A 20,785-nucleotide genomic window follows, 5' to 3' on the forward strand; every position below is an offset into this window, starting at 1 on the left:
AGCCTTACTATACCATGTCGTTTTTTTATGAAAAAGCCTTACTATACTATGTCGTTTTTTTAAGAAAAAGCCTTACTATACTATGTCGTTTTTTAAAGAAAAAAAGCCTCACTATACTATGTCGTTTTTTAAGAAAAAAAGCCTTACTATACTGTCGTTTTTTAAGAAAAAAAGCCTTACTATACTATGTCGTTTTTTAAGAAAAAAAAGCCTTACTATACTATGTAGTTTAAGAAAAAAAGCCTTACTATACCATGTCGTTTTTTAATAAAACAGCCTTACTATACTATGTCGTTTTTTAAGGAAAAAAGCCTTACTATACTATGTCGTTTTTTAAGAAAAAAAGCCTTACTATACTATGTCGTTTTTTAAGAAAAAAAGCCCTACTATACTATGTCGTTTTTTAACGGAAAAAAAACCCTACTATACTATGTCGTTTTTAAACGAAAAAAGCCTTACTATACTATGTCGTTTTTTAACGAAAAAAGCCTTACTATACTATGTTGTTTTTTAAATAAAATAGCCCTACTATACTATGTCGTTTTTTAAGAAAAAAAAGCCCTACTATACTATGTCATTTTTTAAGAAAAAAAGCCTTACTATACTATGTCGTTTTTTTCTTTAAAAATGACCATGTATTGTAATGCATGTGTAACGAAACCACAGTACCTGTAGAAAACCCACGCAAGCAGGGGCAGAACAGCTTACTTTTTACTGACACATCTCCTGCCTGCGCGACAACTTCGGAGAGCTCGTGTTATTAGTGGGAAGCTCCCGCTGAAGCATTAATTGAAGGCAGTTACGACGGGACACGAACAACGGGGGGCGTCGGCGTCCATTATCACTCCCGCTTTCAACAGGTCTCACATTTGCTAAACTGCAAATTGACAAAACTTGCAAGGGCAAATGTTTGACACTCTTTGATCTGCTACCATATGGTGCAGGCGAAGTGGGGGGGGGGGGGGGGGGTTGCTAAGAGATAAATAGAAACACACAAAGGATAAACAACATTGAAAGAAAATGTGGCAAGAATGCGGAAACAAAATCGACAAAATTGCAATCATTTCAAGTTGTTAATGAGGCTGCGAGAGGACGCTGGTGCTCGACCCCTCGGCCGTGGTCTCGCCTCCCGCCACGCTGACAATGTCCAGACTGTGGATGCTGAAAGTCCCACTGTGACATCTGGTAACTGCTGGACCACAAGTTCACATTGAAACAAAAGCATTAAATCAGAGACACTGTCAGTTATTAAGCATCTTCGTTACCTGGCCTGGACGTCATTTCCTCTGACTCCATATGGCTACTTATTAATCGTTGTGGTGAAAAACACTACGATTTGTGAAACTAGCCTCACGATCTATTTTTCGCTGGTACCACATTGGATGCCATTCACGGCGAGGGCCAACTTGACATCTTTCCACATTTATTTGTTGAAAAATATCGTTTTTCTTCGTCAATGTATTCATTTTTAAGTGTTAACTCATTACCATGATCATTCAATCTCTACCAACCCCCTCAAGCAAACAACAAACAACCAATCATGTAACACTCATACCTATAGACAATGTAAAGTCTTCTATTAGCTTAGCATATATGTTTTTGGGATGTGGAAGGAAACTGTAACACCCAGAAAGAAAAAAAACATGCAAATTCCACACAAGAAGGTCGGAACCCACCGGCTTTTGGACCTCCATCAAAACAGCAATAATAAGTACACAAGAAAGAATTCAAGGGTATCAATAAATAAATGAATCATCTGAACCATCAACAACTTTTGTTCTAATCCAAATACAACTTCCAGGAGGTCCGGGTTCAGCCTGTAAATTCCCTGAAAGCAGATGAAATTAGGATCCGACTATTCCGATTACCGTCGCGGCATGTTACCGGCAAAAAACAGATGAGTGTTTCTCCCGGGGGATCCGTTGGCTTGTACGGAAGCAGGTTATCGCTGCCTGTTGTTGCAGCTGATCATAAAAAGCAACGTGCATGGGAACTCATCGGTAAAAAGGGCTTCGTTTCTAGAAAAGAATACGAAACGTTAAGGTTGAAGTGCACAGAAACGCGAGTGCTTCATTGGCTCAACAGTAAATATTGCTGCAACATTAAAAAAAAAAAACAGTACAATAAAGATTGATGGGACTTTTTGGTAGTATTTATCCATCCATAGCAACACTTTTTCTGTGAACGACATTCCTGTGTGGAGTTGCTCTCCCAGCTGTATGTGGTTTTTTTTCCGGGTAGTCCCGTTTCCTCGCAAAACAACCAAAATGTGGGCTAAACTGATTGAATACTCTAAATTGTCTGTAGGTATGAGTGCGAGTATGAATGTTTGATTAGGCATTGGTTATTTAGGCATTGGCTCCAGCACCCACCGCGATTTTTCAGGTGATTTTTGTTTCTAACTTTCCTCCCACGACACCATTTTCCGAGCATCTCCTCCTCGAGCCTGCAAACAGATTAAAAGGAAGTTGGAAGTTTAAACAAGAGGAAACATTCAGTTTAAAATAAAACACAGGAAGGGGTCTTAACTACGACTCCTCCCAGTGGCTGTCTTTTCTTTTGGAGCCCAATTATCATTGGTTAACGAGATTAATTACCCTGTATTCTCTTTTTGTTCTTTCCTCCTCTGAGAAAATGGGCAATAAATCCTGCTCATGCAGATGGGCCTTCGATTAGCATAACAAGTTAGGGAATCACTAAAAGTGCCTCCAGAGAAAATGGGGTCCCTGCACACAGGATGTAGGGTGGGCTTTAGGAGGGCTATTTAAACAGAATAAAATAGGGAAAGGCAAAAGAAATGTCTACTCGTGGTGTCGTGTAGTCTACACAGCGGAAACAATAAGCGCATAGAGCACCAACAGTCATAATTGTTGTTGTTTTTTCCATTCGCCTCGGTCGCATTGCTACTCGCTGATTACATTTTGTTTTTTTATTACATATTGTTGTACTGGCATATGATCATAAAATGTTAAAAGCGGTAAGGAAAAAGTCAATGGATCTCTTAAGTTTCAGTCAGTATTATTAAATGACTGGACAAAAATACCTTTCAATATATTTTTTCAGGGTCACCATTTAACGATCAGTTTCATTCGCAGTCATTATGAATAGAAAATAGGAAGTGATAACAAATTGAATTAAAGTCAACAAAAAGGGCTGCCGGCGAAGACGACGTGAATGTGGTCTTTCTCACACTTGTCATCTGCTGCGGAGAGAAGACGCCAGCGCGTCTTTTTGCAGTTTCTCCGCTAAAGCCCAACAAGTTTGCCCAAGCGAACAGATGGGCTGGCTAATTAGCCGCGCTCAGCCTGTACGCTGTTTCACAAAGAGGAAACAGACTCTCCATAGCTTGACACATTTTATTAACATATCATACCTGCGAGGAAGGGTGTCCAAACTTTTTTCCTCAATGGCCCCTGGAAGAAAAATCAAAGGCTGTAAGGACCAACTTTCAAATATATATAAGTCTATTTCTGTAAAACAAAACAAAAATAGTTTGCCTCATTTATTTCAACATTGTGTCACACCTTGACCCTTAATTTAAAATATGCACTTTTAATTGACTTACTTTTTAAGCAGAGAAGTAATAGTAATTTTTTTTAATTGGCTTCTCTGTCAATAAAAACATGGCAAAGGGCTGCAGTTGGTCATAGTTTGGACATCGCTGCATAACATTTCAACATGGTTGAAAAAAAAATGGCTTGTGCACCCCCACACAGATTGCACCCCGGGCAGTCGCCCACATTGCCCATAGCAAAAACGAGCCCTGTGCTTGAAAATACCTACGCCACTGTGAACACAGCCAATCTTGTCACAGCTGCTAGCCTTAAGAATCAGCCTTCTACCACCAAGTATGTCAATTTGCCCAATTAGCTTAGTGTGCAACATGGACGCAAATCTCATTGATTCTATTTGTTGCGTCTCGAAGCCACGATGCTGTCAAGGCCTCCTGCGGGGACCACTTCGAGGTGGCGGCCACACGGCCGCACCCACCCACCAGACGCACAACCCAACATGGACGACTGCGACTGAGTTTCTAAAGGGAAGGGAAAAAAAAATGAAAAATGCCATCATCATATCAGCACCCTGCGTCTTGCTTGGCCCGGAGATCCAGCGGGCGCTCATTGCCATGGTGATCTCTGTTAAGAGGCTTAACCCATGCTGATGGTTGCTGAGGGACACTCCCATCGCCATGGTGATGGCAAGTGGGAGGATACTTGCATCGCCATGGTGACCATGGCAGCTCTTGGGCATGACAACCAATAAAATGACGGATAGATGCCAAGGACGTGTCAGGAATGACGGAACGAATTCGCCATATTTTTTTATTTTTTGTATGTATCTTTCGTGGGTTTACTTGTTTTTCGACATTTGGAGCAAAACACGGCGGGGGGACACCCTGAATTGGTCGCCATCCAATTGCAGGGTAGGAGGAGACAAAGAAGCAATCACACCTAGGGACAATATAGCGTACAATTAGTCTAGCATGCATGTTTTCGAGATGTGGGAGGAAACCGGAGCACCCGGTGAAAACCCACGCAAGCCTGGGGACAACATGCAAACGCCACACAGGAAGGTCGGAACCCACTGGGGATTGAACCTTGGTTCTCAGAAACTATGAGGCGGACCTGCTAACCACTCCTGACCGGGCTTTCTATTTTCATTTTATTTTCCATTCAATTTCACTTATTTCTATTACAAAACAAGGCAATTTCACCAGTTTTAAGACAGTGTCTTTTTTCATCATTTATTCAAGCTCATTATCAGATCTCGTGGAATGACAATGACAAACCACAAGCAGAGCTGTGGTCACCAGCGCCCCCGTCAACAGAGTCAACAAGTCACGGGTAGTGTGAAACCGCCCGTCGACATAAATCCAAGAAGAAGAAAAAAATTAAGAAAAAAGGTACGAGTGGAAATATTCCAGGAAAAAAAGAGAAGAACGGGCTATAAAAGAACGGACAAACCGCTGTTTGACAAATATTGTGAGACGTGCTCCGAGGCTTTGCGAGTGTTTTCTTTGCTGACATCAACATAAATTTTCCTGGCCGCGGCTCTCCTTGCCCAGCGTGGGCTCGGCACTGGGAAACCAGAGAGGAAATTCTCCGAGCCGCCAGGGAGCCGAATCAAAGAGCCGGAGCTGGGAGACCTCTGGCACACTGAACTCGGACGTGACCCTCCCGACGATCCACCGTCTCACTAACAAACACGCGTTCAAACGGCCTAGATCAATTCCCGCTTCAACTACACATTCTGGACCATTCCTTAGCACATTTCCTACCCAAGCGCCTTCCCTGCAATTCCTTCCTCGGTTTACCGTAGTAACCTTTATGGTACTTGGACGTTTGGTCGCCGGACGTTTGGTCACCCAGAAGGTTATTTATAATTACCATTTAAAATTGTTGCTCAAATTCCCTAAATACAAACTGACAATTATTATTTTGTCATACTTAATGCCCTATTAATTATTAGGCTAAAGAAAAGCTCAAAATTTCCCATACTTTTGTGTTTTGTTAGAAAACTTGTTAAGACCCTGACTGACGTTTGGTCGCTGGACGTTTGGGTCCGGGCGACCAAACATCCGGCAACCAAAAGTCCGGCGACCAAACGTCCGGTCACGGGGGGTTTTAGGGGAGCCTATCCAAGACAACTATGGGCCCGGGGACACCATCAATTGGTTGCCAGTCAATCACAGCGCACAAGGAGACCAGTTACACTCAAAGCTATAAACAATTCAGATTTTGGTGATGTGAGAGAAAACAAGAGCACCCTGAGAAAACCCACGCAAGCCCAGGGAGAACATGCAAACTCCACACAAAAAGGTGGAACCCCACCCTCCATCTCAGAACTGTATGGTGGACTTGCTAACCGCTTTACAAACAAGCTCGTCCCATTTCAGCCCAATTCCGTTGAGAACAAAGTTGGTCCGGAAATCGACGAATCCTCATTAAAACTACCCAACACACATACATCAGAACACGGTCAACTCGGCCCAATGATGATGTAATTAGCGGCGATACCCTTCAAATCTGGCGCTGCCAGGAAGTGCGGTTAGACTCCCCGTTTCCTTCCAGCCTCCTGGTTCTAGCGGAACACCGTCCGACAATGCGAGTCTTTTCCGCCCCAGCTCCTTCTAAAAGGAGCGCTACACCAACAATGGCCACTGCGGGAACGAGGGGTGTCCTTCCACACCATTGCACAACTTGCGCGCCGGATGGATGTAGTCTCATCCTAAATGAAGTTGACGGACAAAAAGCCACTTGGACCACAAAAAGTTTCTGTCATACTCGGAGTCCGTTTCTGATGAGGCACCGGGCGATGGACAGAGCGCAGCTGGCTGCTCGTGAATAGAGGGATGCTCTTCCCTTTGACCTTTGCATGTCTGTGCAGTGGAGTAAGAGGCTGGAGAAGGGGGTGCTTTAGGGCATGGACAATCAACTTTCACATGTCAACACAAAAAAACGGAGTAAGGGAGGTGCTCAAGCGTTGCACCTTGTTCAACTCTTGAACATCTATGCCATCTGTTTGGAGGATCGGAATCGGGTAAAAAAGATGGGTGTTAACTCAATGCCTGCCATTGGCAGCGACAGGCGTCTAATCTATTTTCACTGAGAGGCCGAACAGCGAGCGTTCTATCAATTTGTTCAAGCAAATGTTTTTTTAAATTGTTAACATTGCCGACAATAGGTGTCCAATTACTTTTGATCGCAGTCAAGTTGGAGGTCTATCAATGTCAATACCATTGAAACATGATCATTTAATTTCAGTGTAACCAGTTGAAATACATTTGATATTGAGAACTGTCAATAACCGTGAATGAGTTATTGGCTACAAGAAAAAAAAATCTTGAGATGAAGGAATATGGCAATTTATATTCATATTTACCCTACTGACACTAACAGGCTGAATTTAAGCTTCTTAATCAGGGCAATCAGGCATTCAATGATATTTTGCACTGTAAAACATGAGTGAATTAATATTGAAAGGCTACTGTACTTTTATAGGGTCCTTCCAGGTTGTAGTCTTGAACTGTGGGTCACAAAGATAGAACAACGGGGTTATACTTCAAATCTTAATCTCTCCTTGGCTTGTGATATCATATTTTACATAGCCGAAAAATGAAAGAGCTTTAATATCTCCATCAATATGATAGGCAGAATGCCCGACTGATGGTCCACACTGTGCCTCCATTTTGATCTTTATCTTACTTTATCAGTAAACACTTGTTCTTCGCTCCCATCAAGGAGGCGAGGGCAGAGTGACTAGAAGACTCCAAATAATGCAATTAAACACTGACCGCAGGGTTCAGTGCTGCTTATCAATACACCCGGCAGGGGGCCCGGGAAAGGCTCGAACCGGAGCGCCGGCCAGCCACTGCGAGGAGGCCAAGCGTTTTATTAGAGCGTCTCTCAAAAACCCACTTTGCTGGAAATTAGACTCTCAATGTCCGTGCTTAAAGGGGGAAAACAATGGAGAAGGCTAATTGTTAAATTCTGGTTTCCATGTTTGCTCACAAATGCGACACAGATGGGTAAGAACACGTAAGCCAGAATGAGCGGAATTTCATTGGACTGCCTTAAGTGCAACTAAATAATTAGATTGATACTTTTACGAAGGATTTAGTTCCTCACAGTTCTGAGATGAAGGGTTCAATCCCTGGTGGCTTCCGATTTCCACGTGTGGAGTTTTTATGTTTTCTTCAGGAGTGCGTGGGTTTTCTCTGAGTAGTTCGGTTTTGTCCCACATCCCAAAAAAATAGATGTCCAATCTTTGCTTCCCCCAAAAAATAGATGTCCAATCTTTGCTCCACTAGCGATGATTAACCATTTTCAACCAACACGTTTTATTCTTCTATTACAGAAGAACAGTTGAAGGGGGTTTTAATGGATTAAAGAGGACGAAGAGCCAAAGTGACCTAATCAAATAGCCTTAAATGGAGATTTTTAAAGGGACTTTGTCAAGGTAAAGTGCATTTTATTTTGTCTTCTTAGGAAATGAAGTGTTTTTAAGTTCGATTTTTATGGTGGAGTATAAGAGGGCAATTTGGGTGTTAAAGTAAACCTGCTTTTTTTTTTTAAAACCAGGCATGTTTCAGAGACACTTTGCTCGGTTCCGCCTGGTTCCACTCAAAGGGAGCGCAAGCATGTTTAACACACTGAAGCATATGCTAATTAAAATCCACACAGCGCTGCCCAATCAATATGCTTAATTAGTTTGTCCATACATCACCACTGTTTTTGCCATTTAAATGAGGCTTTCAATTTTAAACCTTTCCTGAATAGATGATATTCTTGGCATGCAATAAACGCAAATTCTGACTTCCTTGGCCGGTCAGTGTCAAGATGGATTTCACAATGAACAGTGACTTCTTGGAAGAGGATGCTGATCATCCAGGAGGTGAGTGTGAATGACATACATTTCACCTGTGATTAATGTTAATGTAGTTTTGGAGCTCGCCATGCATGTCTGACTGTTCGCTGCTCTAATTAATTCTCCCTGAGAATTGGAAACACGGGAATAGCGCTTTCCTCCAGGGCTGGCAATAATCAGAAGAAGCAATCCCCCCCCACACATACCCCGCCCACCCCTCCAAGATATTCTCGCACTTACTGAAGCAGGAATCCTACTTTTTAAATTAAGGGCTGCATTTATTGAAAACTAGTTTGCAAAGATTAAAATATCATTCAGGGACAAAAAAGTAGCAATTTTTGCAAGCAAACCAGGATTTGACAAGTAAAAAAAATACGCAAACATGATTCAATCTTTGAGACCATATTTCACAATCTCTCCAAAGACCCTGATGTGCCTTTTCAAAAATTGTCAATTAATAAGAACATTCTTGGATTTATTGATTTTAAAAAAATATTTGGGCCTCGGATAAAAGGGTGTCAGGGTCCAGATAGGGACCGCAATCCGCCAGTTTCGGAACCCTGCTCTAGCCGAACAAAACAACTCCTGAAATTTCTCTTGTGATTTTTCTATATTTTTTGAAATGTCATTAAATATTAGCATATGCGCTATTTTATGGTTCTAAAAGACATTTATTCTGCCTCCAGCCAGGCTGACTTTGCTGTAAGCAGCCCTGCAGCATTTCTTCACCCTTCTACTTGAACGTGACCCTCCAAAGACCTCTTGTTCACACACGTGCAAATCATACAAACACACTTAAGGCTGAAAATGTAAATTTGGAAGACAATAACTCACCTGGTGGAGAGTGACTCTCTGCTCGTTGTTTTTGGAAGCTGCAAAAAAGGAAACAGAAACATGATGTTATAAATTGCTGTTTTGTTTGTTTAATTTTTCTGATCTTTCTTCCAGCATATTTGCATGTCCCAAATATAGGATTTACATATGAGAAAGAGGAGGGAATTCATTCATTCATTCAGCTTCGGTACCATGCAGGGTTGTGGGGGTGCCGGAGCCAAGCTGACTTTGGGCGAAAGGCAAACTACACCCTAGACTGGTCGCCAGTCAGCCGTAGGGCACACAGAGAAACAGACGAACATTCAAAGTCACAATCACACCGCCACCAGTGAGAATTGAGGAGGACAAAGAAACTGAAAAAAAGAAGCAAGCAAAAAAACATACAAAAAAACTAATTAGAGTTATTGAAGATTAATAAAAAGGTGAGGGCAAATCATATAATGGCCACCTGGGAAAGACGACCCTGATGGATCATGTTTTCATGGATTCCCTGCAAAGTTGCAGAACGATTTGAAGGAACATCTGCACACAAACACACACACACACACATACACACACGATGTAAATGTAAACACAAACAATAGGCCTGCTGAGCTGAGTTTGCTCCTATCAGCTGCTTTTGACCACACAGGCCTCCATGATTCTGAAGCATATTCTTCAGGAAGAACAAATAGGGGGTTGGGATTAGGAGGCTTTGTTGGACTAGGGTGGGGGTTGCCTGCGACAAATTAAAACCCAATCAATGTGAATCTCTCTGCGCAAGGGAAACCCCATTTTTAACCACAGTTACCCCCCTTCCTCTCATTCTCATCACTGAATGGACACACTTCTTTTTGGAGGGCTCTAAATACTAGTTTGTTTTAATGCAGAAAAGAATGTAACACAATGGCCAATGTTATCCAATGGGGGAGACAATTACCTGACCCGAATCCAATCGAGCATGCGTTTCACTTGCTAAAAACAAAAGGGAAAATGTCCCCCGTGGAGAATTAGGAGTTGTTTGAAAGGTCTATATTTAGTGTTATTAGTATTCATCATGGCATTTCACTTTTAGGTTAGCACGAAACTTTTAGGAGATGATTAGAAATGAGGAACAAACATGTTACAATTACAATAGTAAAATGTAGAAAAACGGGCTATTAGGCATCTGTTAACATAACCATTTTTCAGATAACTATGAAAAAACACGAGGCTTTTATTGTTCTGAGAGAGGAAAAAAATCATATATAGAAGTAACACTTGAGTAGTTGTTGCAGGCCAGCCAAACAATGAAAAGATGTGACTTATAGTCCGCAAAATACGTTAATTATGTATTATTTAAAATAAGACAGCAACGGGCAAGCAGATACTAAAAAAGCAAGGATGGAAAGGGATGTCACATGCATATTTTTTTCCTGGTTGCAGGATAGAATTTAGACTTGTAAGTCCTATACACACACTTTGGTCAGGCAAGGATACAAGGGTGTGAGTGAGGGGCCCCAGAGGCAGTTTCTTCTTAGTAGCAGCAGGGGGAGCAGTTCAACTGTGGTTATAAATGGACAAAAGTTCAGCTCACTGGGTCAGGACATACGTGTTTGTTTGTGGAAGTGCGGCACAGGGACGGGTCTTTTTTTTCACTTCCTTTTAACCTCATTTTCTTTCCATTACCTATTTTCTTTTTAAGTAGGAGCTTGTGGGATAATCATCATTTTTTTGTATCCCCTCTTTCCTGTAACTTGATGAAGGTCAAAGGCTGCAGGAAGAATGGAGACTGACACCAACACACGCAGCTTCCATCAATCTCCTCTTTCACTTTTACCATCATTCTCTTCCCCGCTGAACAGATCAGAGTCATTTGCCATTAGCCCCGTGTGTCCGCCGACGAGTTGTGCCACGTCTCCTGCCACAATGACCTTGGCTTGGTCGCTGGCACCATTAATTCCGACTCTTCCCATCTCAAAGCCACCATCTCTCAAAAACTCATCTCCCACGGATGGGCCGGTGCCCTTTCGGTGAAGCCCATTGAAGGTGACACCTCGTGCGGCGATAATGGAGGCTTTAACTTCTCCAGATGGGCCAATCGGGGCCCACCATTTGGCGGAAGTGAAACTAAAAATCGGAAAATTCTCTTTACACACTAGGAAATATGATTTGTTTTAACGTTTGGCAGCTCTGTGTTTAACGCCACATACAAGATGTCAATGGAATAATGAAAACATCCCTCCTCGCTTTGCTTTCTCCAATTTCCACGCACCTTTTCCTCCCCCTTACATTGGTTGGGGCTTCTTTCCATAATAAAAGGAACCTGTGGAACTAATCCTCGCAAATCTCCTGCGCTTTCTGCGCCGTACCTCGAGGCTACACAGCAGTACTTAAAATCCGTCATTTGCATACCTAAACTGCACTAACTGTGAATAAACCCTTTTAGCTGCTAATGTAATAACATCTCCATTTCAGGGGAGGGGGGAAGTGAGGGGAAGGAGGTCCAGCCTTCAGAAACAAACTCTGCCTCCTCCCAAGTACAATTGGGCCTGCGTGCATAGAGATGCTTATCAGGCCACATCTAAAGTGAGGGTAAACTGCGATCTGGAAGTGAAGCCCTGATGACAAGCCGATAAGGCGACACACACACACAGATAGAGACACACACGCAAATGCATGCTCGTTAGCGGGTAAACAAGCGGCCGGCTTCCGTTAAAATGATGCAGAACATGACTTTCGTTGAGATGTGAGAGATTGAGATTTTGCTTGACTCGTGTTCAACTTGTACTGGTGCTAATGAAGATAATGTTGCTAAGCGGAGACCTTGTTTCGAGGAGGCAGCATTACAAATTAGGGGATTAACGTAGGTCAGTCTTTCTGTTAGTGTTACTCTAACCGGTTGTTAATTGTGGCCATGTTACCATATTTTCTGGACAGTAGGTCGCACTTATTTCATCGTTTGGCCTGTCAAGTGTGACTAATAGATCTTTTTTTAGGCTCAAGTGAAACTTATGTTAACAGATGCCCATTTACTCTGTTTTGTAGCTTTGAGGTATGCTTTTTCTTGGTTTCTGATCAAATAAAAAGTGGCCTTCCCTAAAATGAGACTTATACACCAATGCCACTTGTTTGTATATTTTCCCCCTTAGCTGTGTATGTTTTGGATGGTGCGACTTATAGTCCGAAAAATACGGTAAATTGACTTGCACTTGTATAGTGCTTTTCCACCATATGCTCATTTTACCTACTGATGACACTGCAAGGCGGGGTTGGATTGGGTATTGGTACCTAATGCTAAATGTAGCGCTGCAAGTTGGCTTTTTGTGGTCATGCCTGCTTTTAAAAGAATTAAACTGGCAGATTTAGTTCACTTTGCAAGACAAGATTGGGGCATTTTCTTCGGGATCATTAAGTTCGAAGCCATTCTTTTAACAAAGAAGCGGCAGAAACTGTATTTTATCTCCTTACAGAACAAAATTTGCCTGTCTTTTAACGACAAGTCCAAAGGTGGCAGAAAAAAGACATTTCCAAGATGAAAAAATAAGGCCTCAAGCAATTTTTTTTTTTAAATTTGGAGGATCTAATTGGCTACCGGGGCACCAGTCACCTGGCAGAACCTCACCACGTTTCATGTCCAACTCATTTACATTAGCAACATGAAAACAAGCGCACTTCACCACAAGAGAAGCATAGAAACGCAAGACGTAGAACACATCACAAGGTCTCATCTGTGAAAGATGACATGCGGTATCACATTAATTGTCCAATTACATGAAATAAAACCTTCCGCTTCTCCACCACAAACGTTAGGCTGCGACACGGTGAAGATAACAGAGTTACAACAGACACACCACTCCCAGCAAAAACATGTGAATAATATTAACTTCATTTGTTTTAATCAAGCTGTGCAGTAGTGTGTACCAATGACTGCAAAGTAAAATATGCATGCAGATATACTATAACTGCTGACTCATAAAATGCAGTAAAAAAATAACCCAACTGCAATGCTACTAGTTATTATTGTTTCTACAGCTGGGATGTCAAACGTACGGCTTGTGGGCCGAAAGCGGCCCGCTGGGTGATTTTGCCTGTTGTACTGGACATACATACTTTTATTGTTATTTTAAACGGGAGCTGTAAAAAATGTATTCTGTGGGTTGTGTACAACAGCAGTCCCCAACATTTTTCTCACCACGGACTGGTAAATATCTTGATTTTCCCACAGACAGGCTAATGGGGAGGGTGACAACTTAAGACAAAATTGTGTGGGGGTGGGGTAGGTGCATGAACGACGATATTATTATTATATCAATTTTTCGCATTTCAAGTAGGAGGGTGAGATTAAAAACGTTAATATTTATTACTCGGATGGACCGGCACCAGGTGGCTCGTGGACCGGTACTGGTCCACGGACCAGTGGTTGGGGACCACTAGTGTACACTACTGCACATTGCACAATCTTTCTATCCGCCATCACATTCCTTCTGTCGCCCCCTGCAGTCAAAACGGCATCCTTAATGGCAACCAATGAGTTAATAAGGAACCTCAACATTCCCCAAACCAAAACACCAGAAGAAAGTAAACCAACAAACAGGAAGGAAATTCCCTCAAAATCAATTAGAAATGAGTTTGGCACTCGCAAATCTTAAATCAATCGGAGTTTTTTTCCATTTTTTCCCCCATCGGCGCCAATTGGGGTGGCAAGTATGTCTCTTAGGGTGGCAGTTGCCACCCCACGCCACCTCGATGAACCCACCCCCCGACTATGAATTGCCTAGTGAACACACGCAAACAACTTTTTGAGGATTCTTATCGCCATGGCAACAGAATAGTTTTGATGATGCTCTTTCCCTGCCAGCATGCAGGCAGGCAGGCAGGGCCTCGTCTGCCGAATCACAGCACAGATTGGCGCGCTGCGGCTTGTTACCAAGGGCGGAATCCGAGCAACCAGAGTGAGGGGGCCACAGATGGTTGGACCAATTGGCACTTTGAAGAGAGCCCCTGCCCACACTCACAACTGGCTTCTGCAATATTGATTTGAATGGATGCAAGCGAGAGAAAGCTAGTGGCCTATGAATAAGTAAGTCAGGGAAAATATTGGCTAAATCAAAAGCTATTCAAACTGAATCAAAAATGGGGCCGTCCGTTGCTGATTTCTGGGAGTGGACTGCACCACTGGACAACCAGAAGTGTTGAAGCAGTAAAATAGAAAAACATGAGTGACATCTAGCTTTACAAATGAGATTTAGTTGCTATCTATTTGTGAGAAGAGATGTCAGAAAAAAGAGCTTACATTTGTACCTCTTGTAATCTAGGCTCACTATGGTCATTATAATTCCCCAAATAATAATATTGTGTTCATGTTCAACTTGAAGCACACAGAGTTAGAAATTTATAATAAACAAGCTGGTGCACAAATGGCACAAATGTCTTGCTGGTCTTTGAAATACAGCTATATTTTATACATAATGACATGACAAAAAATGAAAAAAAACATTCACAATTTTGATAGATGGATCTCAATCAAAATTGTGGACTCACGTTTGGCATCATTTGTCACAGAATCCTTCAATTTTCAAAATTTTCTGCAGCATTGAAAATTATTCACAATAACAATGTGCCAGATTTTGTACACCAATTTAGATCAATTGCCTCCATTAACTCAAAGTCCTTCCAACAGTATTCATTGTTATACTATACTCAGTAGCATGCTTACTCCATTGAAATGCATGTTTCCAGCCATTATGACTCACCTCATAACTGTAACTTCATCCCATTCTTGCAAATCATCGCCGTCATGATGTACGAGCCGTCAATGGCAGCGTCACAGATGGGCCTCCGTTGAAGCTGCAAGCTAGTTGGGCGCCGTGTTTGACACCACCGATCCACTGGCATCATTTCCACAAGCGGCCGCCCTCTGTCGTCTCCCCTTCCTTCACCTTTCTCAGCCGTCCATAAATTCCGCCGCCCTTCTTAAAATCCTTCCGTTTTTCACGTCAACCTCGGCGCCTGGTTTCCCCCAGAGCGCACGGCGACATGGCAGACAAGCGCCGACGCCGACAGGTGACCGTAAACAATTAATCAACATGGTGACACCTCTGCATCTGGCAGGCCTAACGCAAGGAGGGGAGCTGTCACCGGCAAAACAAAGCACCTCCAAGTACTCTTTCCCGTGCTTCATAGAAAGAAAAAAAATAACAATTAGGTTCATACGTGTCACATTCCACTGCTGGTCTGCCTGTGTTTCCTGTTACAGAGCCCAGGTGTGTGTCGGGGGTGCCTCACATTGCACCTGCGTCTCGTCTCGTCTCGTCAGCAGACAATTGAAGGGAAAGGAAAGTCCGGATAAGTCAATAGTTGGCTTTCTTTAGTCCAGATTTTTTTTTAAATTGCAATTTGTGCAAGCGACACAAGTTTTGATGACATACCTATGCATGTGCAAACATTGTTGGGGCTTAGAATGAAATCTGGCAGGTTAATTAGCTTAAATACATGGTTAACAATGGGGGAGGTCCCTCTTGCATATTTTACCTACAGACATTTACAGGACATTTGGCTAATTAAAGGGTATTGATGCAATTTCTATTTTTGTGTACTGTTGTTTTCTGAAAATAAGATGCACTTGAGTATACCAAGTCAAAAAAATATATATATTTAAGTCGCACTGGAGTATAAATTGGATTTTTGGGAGAGCAGTTTTTTTATTTGATCTGAAAATAAGAAGAAACATGAGTTAAAGTAACAATAATAAAATGGAGAACTACTAGCTGAATAGACATTTGTTGACATAACAGTTTTCAGATAATTATCAGCTCAAAAATACAACATAGGCTGTGACTGGTCAGAAAAAAAAGGAAAAAAACAGATAAATGGCACTTAAATATTGGTTGCAAGCCCACTGAAACTATAAAAGTTTAAATTTAGGGTTTTTGACCAAAAAAAACACTAAAAACAATAACTACTTTAAAAAAATGCCTTAAAACTATATCCACCTAAAACTAGCTTACAAAAGACTTTCTTTATCAATGAGGGGGTCATTATGATGATATTTTTTTGGGGGAGCCTGTTGTTGTTGATATTAAGGTCCGGGAAGGTAGATTATGGCCCTACACCAACACTCCTGGGGATTCTAATAACAATGCTGGGGTCCCAGGGAGCCGCAGAGGTGCGAGAGCTGTCAGACCCTTTGTTTTCGGGGCCCACTCATTACATTACAATTCCAAAGATAAGGCTTCCTTCATAGGCTACAGAAAAACCCACGGAGGAGGAGCCATTGTTCTTCACTGCATGCTCACCTCGCGCTTTTGTAAACCTACAGGAAACGCGCTCCTGTAAAACGGGGGGACGCACGCAGCCCTGTGAAAAGATGGCGGCAAAAAACAGCCCCTCGCCACAAGTAATAAGAGTGGCTCTTCTCCAAAGGTAATCATTATTCTGCCAGTAGGAAACTTGTGGGATGAGAGCTGATTGTGTTGGAAAAGTAGCAGATGTATACACGCTGGAGGGATTTGGGCTGGAGGAGTGGGGAGTCTAGGGGGGCTTTTTGGGGTGGGGATGGTGTTTGACTGCCTCTTACACATCATACTGAAAGTGTCACATGAGAATGTTGTGAAAAAAATGAGGCACATGACAGAGGGGAGACACATGACAGAGTTGGTGCGAATTGGGAAGCGAAGGGGAGTACTCCTCAGGGAGTGTGTGTGTGTGTGTAGTTTTTGGATTCTATGATGTATGAATTTGTGTGTTCCTAGTTGTGATCTTAAATTCATGATATGAGCCATTTTCTTTAAAAAAATGGAAGGGAAGGAGCCATAGTAAAACATAGAATGCATTCAGATCTGCTATTCTGTGTCCAAGCAGATGAAGAGGACAGGAATTTAAAAAAGGCTTTATCTTGTGACCCTGTGGGATCCCTTTATTCATTATTGATGTGAGCCGCCATTTGTTTGTTTGGTTCTTTTAATTCTGTAATCAAAGCGAGAAATGGGGTGAACCTTGTCAAAAGTGGGCTTGTTGTCGTATTTTAATTATGAAGTTGATTGCTATTAGTGTCAGTCAAAAAAAGGGAAGGAATAAATAAATGAATAAGATCTCTATGTGAAAATAGCAATTTGCTTTTGAATGAGATGGATTTAAATGGTGAGCTCTGACGACAAAATTTGGCCCCGATTTCTTAACTCACTGCCTTTGACGGCGATAGACGTCATATTGGATTGGACGTCTATTGCGTCAGTGATCACTGCTAGACCTACCAGTGAAATTGGATTGGACAATAGCAGCCAATAAGTTAATATTATTCAAAATATAAAACTACGTTTTAAAAAACAGATCTTTTTGACCCAATTCCGATGAAAACAACGCGATTAGGCCCGATATAGAATTTTTGTTGTTTTTTTCCTCATAACATTGCCACAGAAATATAGTTGGGTTGTCAAACAATAAAAGTGTGTAGCGGTGTGTGTGCAAATCAAGTTTTGGAGCGTGACAAAAGCAGGCTTTAATTAAATTAAAGGTAAGGTGTTAAAGCTGTCGGCCAAAGGAGCACATAATGCGGTGCATATCAATGGCGAGTGCGGGTCAGGTCCCCCCCAGGTGCTAACCAAATGAGTGTGAATATTCAGCTTGTTCCCCTCCACTTAACTCTCATGACATGGTATTAGTGCTGCCCACTCGGACACAGAGTGCATTCGTCGTTATGCGGAGGTGGAAAAAAATAAGTTGTCCCTGCAGCACTGGTATTTTGACAGAATCTACAATGGAACATGAGTTGAAGAAGGAGGAGTCAAATTAGGTTTATCATCATTAGAATTGGGTAAAATAGATCAGGTTTTTGAAAAGGTACTTTTAGCTCATTGGTCGCCATAATGGTGATAGGTGCTCCGCCCATTTTGATTGGGTCACTTGGCAGCATTTTAAACATACTAAAGTCAGATGGTGACACCTAAAATCCAGAGAACCCCAAAAATTCTATGAGGCAACAGGAAGATCATGTATTTGTTGGCATTTTAGTTTGAGTGTTTTCCTGTCCCAGATTGTCACCAGTTTTTGAGGAAGAAGATTGAGTGCCCTAACCTGGCACCAGATATTGATCCCAATGAAAACAAGTTGCCAATCCTAATAAACAGCACGTCAAGAGTCGCCCGACCGCGGCGCAATATCGTCGCAACGGGACATTTCATGCCGGAAAACCACAGGGATATCGGCGCCACCGCAGGGTCTCCGTACATTGTATTTAGCATGTGCACCGACACACGTGTGCGCCGCTACGTGCATGGGTGCACATGTGAGGGACTAATCAGCTATGAGCTCGTGACTTGATGGTAGACAGTTATCTGGTCAATAACCGCTATTAGTGTTATTAAACACTGAAATAACAATTGAGATATTATGCCGAATAGATTTTCTCACATTGAAGACAACAATGGTCAACTTCCTCCTTGATCGTTGTCATTTTGTTCTGGAAAATGTACCTTTTAAAAAAAAAAAAAACATACTAAAGTCACTGGTATCCATTTCTAAAATTAAAAAATAAATTAATTTTAAAAAATGTTAATTTTGCAGGACAAAATGACAACGATCAAGGAGGAAGTTGACCATTCTTGTCTTCAATGTGTATATATGTATATGTATATATGTATATATGTATATATGTGTATATGTGTATGTGTATATGTTGGTGGAAATGTATATATGTATACTTGTACATGTACGTGTGTACGTGTACGTGTGTATGTGTACGTGTGTATATGTGTACGTGTGTAAATGTGTACGTGTGTGTATATATATATATATATATATATATATATATATATATATATATATATATATATATATATATATATATATATATGTGTGTGTGTGTGTGTGTGTGTATTATTATTTTTTTGTATGTAAATATATATGAAACTGTCACTTCAGTCACTGGTTGGCTTGAGGGTTAATCGGATGCCACAAATTTTTATCGCTATACTTAAGATAAAAGAGAATTAGATGATCTGTTAAAGAATAGTTTCATTATTTAAAGCCTCTCTGGAAACAGCATGTGTCTTAAACGATGGAGCCCACGCTGCGTGGGGGCCACCATTTAAAAGCAATGATGATTTTGGGCTTCGGACAGACAAAGTTTCCTCAAGGAACCTTGGGAACCCGTGACCTCTACTGGTGTCTTGACGCAGGTCCCCTTGGGTGCGAGTCAATCGTTCGGACCCCACTGAGCAGGCGGGCTTGGCCACGGCCCACCAGGGTCAGAAGGAGGACAGGAAAGAGGCAAGCCGGTGGCGTTCTTAAGGTCATACTAATTGTCGTGGACATACGCGGGCCTATAGTTAGACTGAGCTGAGAAGAATGGGGGGGTTGGCAGGGGGTGCTGTTGCTGTTACAGGTGTGGACCTTTAATTAAATATCACTGCAAAGGTTAATGCACACAACCAGGAAACTTAAACACATCTTCAAGTCTTAGACAGCAATTAAACCTATTTCCTCCAGAGGAAAAATCGTTGATAAAATAGTCTACACATGATTAAGTGCGCCTGTTAAAACAATTCTTTATACAAAGTGTTCGGTGGAAGTGGAAGTAAAGTCTGTATTTTTCAGACTATTAGTTGCACATTTTTCATATTTTTGCAGGGCCTGCTTAAGTGAGACTTTTGTCTTATACAGTAATACCTCGAATATCCCTGACAATGGACCCATGCCCACAAGGAGACAAAGGACTTGGACTAAAACTCCCATGAACCTGTTTTAGGGGGATTTATATCAAGCAGAGAGGAACTATTTTCAGTCTGAGTTCAATATTTAAAGTATTTACATTTGTATATGTACATTATACTTAGATATTATTACATCTGAGTCTTTTGATATGCTTATAGCTGTAATATTTGATGAATGCACTTGTGTACTTGTATTTCTATATAGGTGTGAAAACATGTATTGTGGTGGTTATAATGGGTTGATCCTACTTCGTGTTTTTTCGTTTATCGCGGCCATGTCTGGTGTACATTGACCGCGATATTACAGGGATTACTGTACTTTTTTTCTTTTTAAACTGTTCATATGTTATATTAACAGGTCTATTTTACTAATACCTTAAAGTATAAGGTTTATTCTTTTATTTCAGATCAATAAAAAATGGGCAGGGTAAATTCTGGTTGTGACCTCATAAGATAGCTAGTAAACATTCTAGCTCTGACATCGTCATCTTTTCGGAGATGTTTAATGATGATCTAAGTCTGGAAGTGTGAAAAATAACAGTTCAAAAACTGGTTTGCCCCACCTCATTTACGCCGACCACTCACGTCCGTATGTCGTATAGCCTATCCATCCGCGTTAATCAACACAAGCTGCTCCCAGATCTGCCAGGTCTCCTCAAAACAACTTCAAACCAAAAGAATTGGGATTTTTCTCCTTGAAAATGGACACCTGTGACAAATGCAGAAGACAAGAAGCCACTTTACAACAATTTATGATAAACACAAGGAATTTGAGTTCCATTCTGTAGAAATAGGACCTCGTTTACAGCATTAGCCATTCCTTGCCCTTGCCCCAAACTTATCTGAGAAGGATCCTCGCCGTTTCCAAGGTTTCAAATGCAGCGGCATGCCTTTAAGCCGCCGCCTGACTGTGA

General features: G+C 41.7%; 1 long non-coding RNA gene across 3 annotated transcripts; it reads right to left on the reverse strand.

Annotated features, from left to right (window-relative positions):
- Positions 1-971: 971 nt before the first annotated feature.
- LOC144086601 (uncharacterized) lies at positions 972-15,663 on the reverse strand. 3 transcript variants are annotated; one of them, XR_013304533.1, is made up of 8 exons: positions 15,376-15,445; positions 14,916-15,275; positions 9,650-9,723; positions 9,202-9,239; positions 6,994-7,026; positions 3,374-3,413; positions 2,373-2,446; positions 972-2,018 (listed from the first exon to the last, which is right to left on the reverse strand). It is a non-coding gene; the product is annotated as an uncharacterized LOC144086601 (long non-coding RNA). The 3 variants fall into 3 exon arrangements; XR_013304532.1 differs by having other exon boundaries at positions 972-1,189; positions 14,916-15,663; XR_013304531.1 differs by having other exon boundaries at positions 14,916-15,663.
- Positions 15,664-20,785: the final 5,122 nt, after the last annotated feature.

Source organism: Stigmatopora argus, chromosome 13, assembly GCF_051989625.1.
Source record: "Stigmatopora argus isolate UIUO_Sarg chromosome 13, RoL_Sarg_1.0, whole genome shotgun sequence".
Taxonomy (NCBI): domain Eukaryota; kingdom Metazoa; phylum Chordata; class Actinopteri; order Syngnathiformes; family Syngnathidae; genus Stigmatopora; species Stigmatopora argus.